Genomic DNA, 10,231 nt, shown 5'->3' on the forward strand with positions numbered 1-10,231 from the left:
TGTAGGGAACCTGTATTTTAGTCTCAGACTTGTCCATGTCTCTGTGAATTAAGGTAAATCATTTACATATCTGTGCCCTCGTTACTGCTTATGTAATAATACTGCTCTCCTTATTTCACATTATTAGAGAATAAAATAAGCATAATTATGGAAGTTCTTTGTAAAAAAAATAGTAATCACTATACAGAAATAGAACTTACTCATAGTGTCATAATTCTGGGACATAAAACAGACACGAAATTAATTATCTTGTTTGGTTGTCTATTCTACACACACAGACATTTTAGTAGGTATAGAATGTGGTGCTGGACCACATCAGGGCATGTATGCCAAGAGGGATGAGAAAGGCAATTTTAGTCTTTAAGAAATTTACAGCTTCATGAAATGATATTTGGGAAGGTAAGCCTTTCCTCATAATTTTTCTTTTAAAACATTTTTACTTCACACATTATCTCTTACAGATGACTTTTAGACTCATCTAGTCAAAATGGAATTGTGACTGGGAATACACAAATAATAGATCCTTTTAGGAAGAATTGACATGTCTAAAATATTTAAACTCCCTATCTAGGAATATGGTATGTCTCAATTTATGCAAAACTTTTTTTTGAACTTATATAAAGTATCCTAGTTTTTAACTGAATATTTCTTAAATATTTATTCCTCAGTATTTTGTAACTTTTATTTCCTTGCAAATAGAATTGTTTTTCCTCAGTATATTTGAATTGGTTATTTCTAGCACATAGAAAGCTAACTCTCTTTGCATATTTATTTTGATTCAGCTACCTTTCAGAACTCTTATTTGTTCTAATGATTTTAGGTTGATTTTCTTGCATTCTCTACTTTTTGTACAATGTGCCAGCATGCCAAGTGGTTGAAAACCTTATGGGAAATATTATACTAGCTTGGGAAGGAAGGAGATTCTACTTTGAAACATTTAGAATGAATAATTAGTATGTAAATACTAACTCTAGGCATACTTTCTATGGAGCAGCGGTTGTCAGGCTTGGCTCTTGTTGGAATCACCTGGAGATCTGTAGAAAACTTGATGGGTGGGGTAGAAAACTTGATGGGTGGGCCCCACCCCAGTTACTCTGATTTAGTTCCTGGGGACTAAATGAGGACACTAAAACTCTGCAGGTGATTCTAAAATGTTGCCAAGCTTAACTCCATACCCACAGAGTGATCTAAGATAAAAATTTTACCATCATACAAAAATCTATTTCTTTCATTCCTAATTGTTAATTTTGCCCTTTGATTTTTCTAACTCTTGATTTTAAAGAAAAATGCATATATAGTTTTTAACATGTATTCATTCTTATTCTCAAAATCATTCCTTCTCTTATTTAACAAGTATTTTCTAAACAGTGTTACATGCCAGTCACACTGTTCTGGGTACTCAGGATACAGCAATGAATACAGCGTGTCACCATCTAACATGCAGGGGTTTTCCTCTGCTTGAAGGTAAAATTTACAGCATTTGTCAAGGGTTAGATGTTGGGTTTCTGAGAGGAGAGAGCAGGATGGAGCTTAAATAAACTGAAGGATAGAGTTGCCATTAACTAAGATGAAAAAGTTTCTAGAAAGTGCAGCCTCAAGAGGAGGAATAGGAGCTCAGCCTGGATCATATAAAACTTGAAATACCTATGAACGTCGAAGAGGAAAGGTTAAGTAGGCAGGTGAATGTGAATCCAAGTTTAGGGGGTAAGTCTCACCTGGAGAGAGAAATTGGTGATAGTTAAAGCCATGAGACTAGAGGACCTCATCACATGAGTATGTGGAGATACAAAACTAAAGACATTGAAGGGTGAGCTCTGGGATACCCAGAGCTCTGAGACAAAATGCAGGCTAAGGGAAGAAAAATATTTGCAGCAGAAGGGAGTAATTGACTGTATCAAATTCTACTGCTAGGTCAGGTACGATGAAGACTAAGAACTGACAATTGGATTTAGCAAACTTTAGGTTTGTTTTCGGTTCCAGAATCATCTCGCTAACTGCTAGGCTTCTTTTCAGTTGTTTCCCCTCTTTCTCTCCCTTTCCCCTGCTTCTCAGTGTGAGGAAGAGAGACCCAGGGTTCTTATGTTTAGGGGACTATAAGACCCATATACAACTTCCCTAAGTCTAGGAATGTTACTTCCTTTTCCTATGCCTTCTCTATCTGAAAAGTCTCTCTTAGCTCCCTTTGTTTGCCTTATTTTATGAATAAGAGCCACTGATGTACGCAAATCTGTTATTTTGAAGTTTATACTAACAACCACTTTAGAATAAAAAGAATATCATATAACAGAAACTTAGGTAGAATTTAAAATTGTTCTAGTATAATTCCTTAGAAAATCATCTCTCTCTCTCTCTCTCTCTCTCTCTCTCTCTCTCTCTCACACACACACACACACACACACACACACACACACATACACTAAGTGGTTGAGGTGGAGGGGAGGACTGTGGCATAACCACTGTCGGAAACGCCTTGGGAGTGGTTGAGAATTCTGCTTCACTCTGTAGTTCTCAATTCTAGCTTCTCCTTAGGGCTCACTTTCCCACGATACTCTTCCTATGACATAAAATCAACAGAAAGAAAAGTTCCAAGAAATAGTCTCTTACCTCTCTGGATTCCCCCTTTTTCAGCTGAAATATTGCAATTCATCCTGGAATGAGATGAACTCTGATTTCCTTTTCAATTTTAAGAATCTATAATGCTATCCTTTTATGTTCTATGGCCCAAACATTCCCTACTTTTAAAATTTCTGTTTGCAATGCTTGTCATCTTGTTTGTCTTTTATTTTAGATTTTAAAATAAAGGCTAATAGATTAATTCTTAAATAAGACTCATATCAGCTTCTTTCACAGTCGTTAAGTTATTTCTGAGCCACCTAAATGAAATGTATTTCCCTATGAGTAGAACTGCATTCACTCACTTGCCAGGCATGGATTTATTAGCAACTATGTGCCAGGTACAATGATAATACTAAACGAGGCAGTTCATACCCTCAGTCAATGGAAGAGATGAAGAGATGACTAAAAGAAGGTGATATTTAGTTTCCAGGAGGGTGTGACAAAGACTGTGTCACAGAGAAGATAAAGGCATGAACTGAGGATGATATGAACATCTTTGGATAACCTAAAAAGGGACAGGCATTCCAGGCAAAGAAAATGCACATAGATCTGAGGGAAAATGGTACATGTGGGAGGAATTACAAACATTTACTATATCTAGTCACAGAATGCACTGGAGAGTCTGCAGTAAATGAGCAGGAGATTTAGGCAGGAGTCAGAATATGGAAGACATTATACATTGAACTAGAGAATTCAGGATTTTATTTTATTTCTTCCTTCAGGGGAGCAGAAGTGAGAAAAAGCTTTCTCCTTGGGGTGACCGAGGGTCAATTGTGTCTACCTTCAGAATCTCTAAAGGCTGTTTGTATAGTCTGAATATTCTGAACACGTGCTCCCTTAGGGTGTTCTAATATAACCCCACCTCCTATGCTCAAACACCCTTCCTTTCACAAAGATGTAACCTTCGAAGACTGTGGATGAGTCTGTCCTTCAAGTGCTCTGCCCGTGAGAAGCAGAGCGGGACATGGGAGAAAGCCACAGGAGCATGTTAGGCAGGAAAACGTCACGAACCAGTTTAGCAGTTTTTCCCATCTCTCTCCTCATTTTGCTGCTGTTTTACCATTAACATCAAGAGGTAGACTTTGTTCCAAAGTAATAGGAGGTGCTCTGTTCACAAAGGAACATGGAGAAGCAGCAGCACAATTTCTGCCCCACCATTTCCCAGAATGCATGGGGGGAGCAGCAAAAAGCTCTTTATATAGTTTGCATTGCCTAAAAAGTTCATTTATATTGTTTGAAATGGTTTGCAGAAATCTTTTAAAAATACCCTTGAGGTCTCATATTTTCTCCTCAAAGAGTGACAAAAGTAGAAAATACGTAAAGATGTATGATATACTCACAACTGAACTTAAATTTATTATATAATTTCATTAGTAGCAAGTTATCCTAATCATTTGATGCATGCAAGTTAATTAAAAGACTCAGAAAACTATCTTTCGTGTATCAAAGCTCACAAATTCTGTAGAACCAGATAAATCAAAAAAGATGAAGACAGAAATAACAAAAATACAGCCTTAGGACTTAAGTTGGGCAGGATCCTCTTCTCTGGCATGGAGACTACGTGTCTGGAGAATAACTCCCACTCTAACAAAGCCAAAAGTGGACAAATAATAAAGTGACACTGTTATCTGGTAAATTAATTATTGATGATATTCTAGTTTTGAATTCAAAGTGTTAGGAAGTTAATGGAGTTTCCTCGTCGTGGCTTACTGACCTCTACTGTCCCCTGAGAATCATTTCTTAGAGCAGTGGTTAAGTATATGGAGCAACACGCATGCTCTGAGAGAGAAGCAACACCTCCTCTCCCACAGAGAGCTGAAGGAAGCCTGTGGGTGACAGATACCACCTGGCTATTGATCAAGTTATTAGTAAATAAAAGCCATTTCTAACCAGAGTTCAGCTTTACGAAAACAAGCCGAAGCTGTGCCTGCATGAAAGACAGCACCATCTAGTGGGAGAAGGGTCAGTCAGGAATGGACGCCCATCAGGTCGCTTTCCAATTCTGAACTCTTTTCTAAGACTTAGGTGTGCATTGTGAATACACCGATCACTTTTCATAACAGACTTAACCAGATGTCTCCAACTGAGCCTCAGCTCTGTGCTTTGGCGTCGATTGCCACCTAATAATTATAACGATGGCCAGTAGTTACTGAGTTCTTGTTATAACCAAGCACTATGCTAAACCATTTCTTCAGGATTTTTGTGTACAGTTGTGCAGGTTGTGCCCTGCACAAAGATGCTTGAGTGAAGGGGCAAGGGGACTCAAATCCATCTGCATTTCCGCTTACTGATATGAGAGCCCTGGTGAAGGGTTGTATCTCTGGGAGAGAGGAGGTCAAAACTTTCTAAATTGCACAGTGTTGCCGTGTAACGTAGTCCTCGTCCTCTATATGCATGAATGCACATTCAGTTCTCACAACATCATGATGTGATGTTATCATGGCCATTTTTCAAGGAGGAAGAAAGGCTTATGGGGTTTAGTAAACTGCCAAAGGTCACATAGCGAATGAGAAGCAATACTAAGATTTTAACCCAGACGGGCTGAATTGAGGGTTACCATGCACCTCAAAACTTCACCTGCTACCTCAGCATAACTTGTTTGCTCTCTAAACAGGCCGTGCCACATTCTTTTCTCTGTCTTGTTAACTATCTCCTGTTTCAAGTGCCTTCCTTGCCACTCTCCCATTTCTGCCTTTCAAAGTCCTTCTGCTCCCTTAAGACCTTGCTTACACAACTTCCTTTTCCATCTGTGAAGTTTTTCTAATCTTGTCAGAGCCCATCTTTTTCTCCTTTTATTTTTTAACCAATTATATATTTTCCGTTCGCCGTGTATTGTAATTATTCATGGACATTTCTTACATCAGGTTTTTATCTGTAACCTCTGAGGAAATGAGGCATAACCTATGGGATATGCACAATGCAGACATTCAGTAAATGTGAACTGAATTGAAGGCCTGTGGACCTAAACGACAGTAAGAGAAACCTACTGCTTCACCGCATGATCCATGTTCTCATCTAAACTAAATGTCTAAATAGGAATTTCATAATACATGGACAAGCCGAGAGTCTTCAGGCAAATTCACAATGTGTTCTATGTGACATAATAGATTTGTTTTTAATAAAGGCTTAGTGAATAGTTAAATTAATGTGATTTGCCATAATTAATTCAGCTTCCAAGAGCTGAGTGAATTAGAGATTTGCAAATCTCTTGGTACCAGGCAGATTGCAAACTAGTTCTGAGTTAATTTTTAACTTTCATTTTGGCTACGATTATCTATTAAGCCCTCAGGCTAAAGTCAAGCAGATTAAATAGAAAGAAAAAACTAGAAAAGACATTTAGGATACTTCTGAGAATATAAAGTTTATTCTGCATAGAAGCGAGTCAGTAATGAAAAAGAATCAGAGAACAAACAACTATTATAACCTCTGTAGTGAGTATATAGCAATATAGAAATTCAATAATAAATATTCATTTAAAAAATAAATTTAAGATCCTTACTCTTCAATCCTAAGAAGATATTTTTATCTAAGATTTTTCCCAATTAAACTTTGAAATTAAGGAGGGAAAATGTTGTTACTATGAAATAAATGTATTTAGATATAATTGGTAAAAAATATATGTCCCAATTTTTATATATTGGATAACATTTACCACATATATTGTTACTTGATTTTTACCTTTGCATATAAAATATCATGCATATAAATTGTGTAGTCATAGATTAATATTAAGAAAAACAAAACTGGATATTTCAGAAAGGAAAGAGGAGAAATAAGACTTCATGAAGTTTACTGATGGCAATGATTCAGCTGCCTGAATTTCTATGAGAGAGAGGGGTTAGGCTATAGGACATAAAATTCTAACCACTTACACAAAGGTTTCACTGAGAAAGAAAAGGATGATGCACCAAAGGAAATCACTGTAATTCACAGCAATCTCTCTCATGAGCTCAAGTATTAGAAGGGCAAATGCAAAAGATATCAAGAACTTGGTGAAGAGATGCAAGTAGAATAGGAGATGAAATAAAAACTTGCAGAATTCAGGAAACAAGTGAAAGAGAAAAAATGTCACAAAAATAAAGATCGAATTTAAAAGACTTCTTAAGAGAGAACAGACCTTGAAGAGGACACAATAAAAAAAAAATAGGGATAAAAATGAGAAAAGCAAACAAAATGGAATGAAAAAAAAAAAGAAAACATTAAAAAGGATAGATAACTATATACCTATATGTCTATATATCTTTACCTATTTATAAAACAGTCAAATAAGGCCCAAAAATGCATAGTTGAAGACCCTAAAGAAGGAAGCTAAAAAAATAGAAGCAAGCAAGAACTGAAAGACATAAATTTTTTAAAATTCCTGAAATAAAATCAGATTTAAATCTAAATAACTACAGGACACACTATGAACCAGGAGAAAATGACATAAAAATGTCAATGCAGAGACATAACCTAGTAATGTCACTGGATTTGAAATATAAAGAAAACTTTGTGCCACCAGGGTAAAAAATAAAATAAAATAAAATCATTAAGGGGAATAAGCAATCTGACATAATATTTCTCCAAAGCAACACCTACAAACACTGAGGAAAGAAAATATGAGCCAATAATTTTATAACTAGTCAATCTGTCTTTCAAGGATGAACTTGTAAAACTCAAGAAATATTGTTCCCATGAGACCTCCTTAAAGAAACTGCCATAGGATTAATTCAGGCAAACAATTAATGACTAAATTAATTATGACAAACGGATTAGGAGAGAATATTGAAAAAGTATTTACAATAGAACTAATAATAAAAGAAATGTAAGAATTGGGTTACTAAATGGAGTGTTGATGTCATGCGCCTTGACAACATAGAAATGATACAACTAACATAAATTTGGGACAGAAAGGAAAATAAGGTAAGTAGTATTGATTGCCTCATCTGCTGGAGCTGGGAGTAAAACAAGAAAAAGTAAATCTGACATACCAAATAATGGAAATATAAAAATATTTAACGTATGGAAGTAAGGTAGTATTTTCTTTCTTCTTCTTCTTCTTCTTCTTTTTCTTTATTTTTTTAATAAAATTGGATGGGAGAGGAAATGCAGAAGAGGGAAGGAGAAAAAAGAAACATGATAAAATTGGAAACCAAGACAGTTATATAATATTATAAATACAAAATTAACCACTAAATTAAATAATAAAAGCCTTTCTAAATATGTAAAAAACTACATAAAAATAAAAACAGTATAAAGAAGTTTTTTAAAACTACAAAAATCAGAAAATCTGTTATATCATTAAATATTAAAAAACCTAACTCACTAATTAAGGAAAAGGATCAGTCTGACATATTCATGGTGGACTCTTACCTTCTTCTCTATATTTTCTCCTTTGTGTGTCTTTAAAAGAGCCCAAGGAAACTGGAAGTTAATAGAGTAGAATTCATATCCAATAAAGTCTTCAAAACTGAAATAGAAAATTAAAATAAAATGAAAAGAGTACTGTGGAGGAAAAGGAGACTGGAAGTTCTTTAAACATGTTATGAACTGATTATCACTGGATAAGTAATGAATTCATTCATCAAGAAAAAATACTGATACAAGATCTTTTGAACAAAGTACAGTGGGTTAAGGAATTAACTGCATAACTGTGAGTATGAATTGCTAGAGTAAGTAGAGATTATTTTAAAAAATAAAACAGTATGGCCTCAGGCTATCAGGTCCAAAGAAGAAAATATATGTGTGAAGAATAGAGAATAGCTTATGTACAATCTCCTGAAAACTTCTTTGGTACTGAATCTTGAATCTTTCCTCTAGTAATCTTTAAGCCTGAAATACTGGTTTAAAAAGAAAATATCGGTGGTAAAAAAAAATGCAAGTAAAAGTTTTATGGTTCTTAAACTCAAGTTTCTTCCATCGCTTATAATTTCTGATGATTTCCTCAATGCTTTAACAATCTATCAATTGATTTAGGTATACTTGTTAGATTTACCTACTTTATGACTAGTTCTGTAGAAAGTGCTGTGGAAAAGTACAAGAAGTAAAAATCATGTTTTCTGCTTTCCAAATTAGCAAAGAAGCAGAAATTAAACTATTTCTAAGCTCTGTGGTACTTAGAGTACTAAGGAAATCAGAGAAATGAGAAATGGGTGAGCTAAAGTTAGTGGTGTGCTGGTAATGATTTTCTTGTTTGCTTGTTTTATTGAGGTGTAATTGATAAAATTGTTTATATTTAAAGTATACAATGTGATGACTTGATATATATATATATTATGAAATGATTACCACAATCAAGTTAATTAACACATCTATCACCCACCACCTCACCTTTTTAGTTTGTTTGGGTGAGAAAGCATATACAAATGTTAGATAAATATATGAAAAGATGTTCAACATTAATAAGCCATTGGGGAAATGCAAATTACAACCAAAAAGAGACATATCTGTCAGAATGACTAAAATTTAAAAAAAGAAAATAGTGACAACTCCAAATACTGGCAATGATGTGGAAAACTGTATCATTCATGTATTGCTGGTAGGAATGTAAAAGGGTACAGCCACCCAGGAAAACAGATGATAGTTTCTTCAAAACATAAGTAGGAAATTACTCAGCAATAGCACTCCTAGGCATTTATACCAGATAACTGAAAACATGTTCACTCAAAAATCTGAACATGAATGTTCATAGCAGCTTTGTTTGTAATAGCCAAAAACTGGAAAAATCCAGATGTGCTTTGACAGGTCATTGGTTAAACAAACTGTGGTACATCAATACCCTAGAATAATACTCAGCAATAAAAAGGAATGAACTATTGATACATCTAACAATCTGGATGACGCTCCAGAGACTTATACTGAGTGAAAAATGTGAATCCCAGTGGTTACATACTGTATGATTTCATTTATAGAACATTCTTGAAATGGAGAACAGATTAGTGGTTGCTATGGGTTAACAGGAGTGAATGAAAGGGAAGTGGAAGTAGGTATCAAAAGGGAACATGAGAGATCCTTATGGTAAGGGAAGTGTTTTCTATCTTGACTGTATAAATGTCAACATCCTGACTGAAATTAAAAACAACTTAATACTGAAATCAGTAAAAACAGGTGGGGTTTTCTATGTTGAGGTGTGACAAACTGCTCGCAATCTCATTTGATCTCCACTAACCACACCATGTATTCACCTGCCATGCAGCTGAAGACTATCAAATATTATTGCTTTAATAGAAAGTATAATTTTTATTTATTACTTAAAAATATAAATGGAAAGAAATACCATTACAACTTACATTGACCTGAACGCCCTGAGACATAGTCTTGAACAACTAAGGGTTCTTGAACCACCTGTCAGGAAATGATGACCTAATCCAAACATTGTGAGCTTTACAGATGGAGATATTGGCGAAGATCCAGAGAATTTGAAGGATCTGCCCAAGCTATACAGCTGGTAAGTGTGGAGCTGTATCCCTGCTGAGAGTTCATAATGATGTTGAAGAAAAAGCCATATGGGTGGGTATATATGACAGAAAAGGGAAAGTACAAATTTAAATGGCAATGAGAAATGGACGGAGCCAAAGAAGCAAAGATATATAAGTCTACAAATTAAGAATAAGGAAAGAGAAAGTGCTTGAAATCT

General features: G+C 35.0%; 1 long non-coding RNA gene across 1 annotated transcript in view; it reads right to left on the reverse strand.

Annotated features, from left to right (window-relative positions):
- Positions 1–7,968: 7,968 nt before the first annotated feature.
- The window catches only part of LOC112478694, an 11,370-nt gene continuing 9,107 nt past the window's right edge, over positions 7,969–10,231 (reverse strand). Inside the window, exon 2 of the long non-coding RNA XR_003045931.1 lies at positions 7,969–8,065. This is a non-coding gene — a long non-coding RNA (uncharacterized LOC112478694). The remainder of the gene's footprint in view (positions 8,066–10,231) is intronic.

This window comes from Pteropus alecto, unplaced genomic scaffold, assembly GCF_000325575.1.
Source record: "Pteropus alecto unplaced genomic scaffold, ASM32557v1 scaffold22, whole genome shotgun sequence".
Lineage (NCBI taxonomy): Eukaryota > Metazoa > Chordata > Mammalia > Chiroptera > Pteropodidae > Pteropus > Pteropus alecto.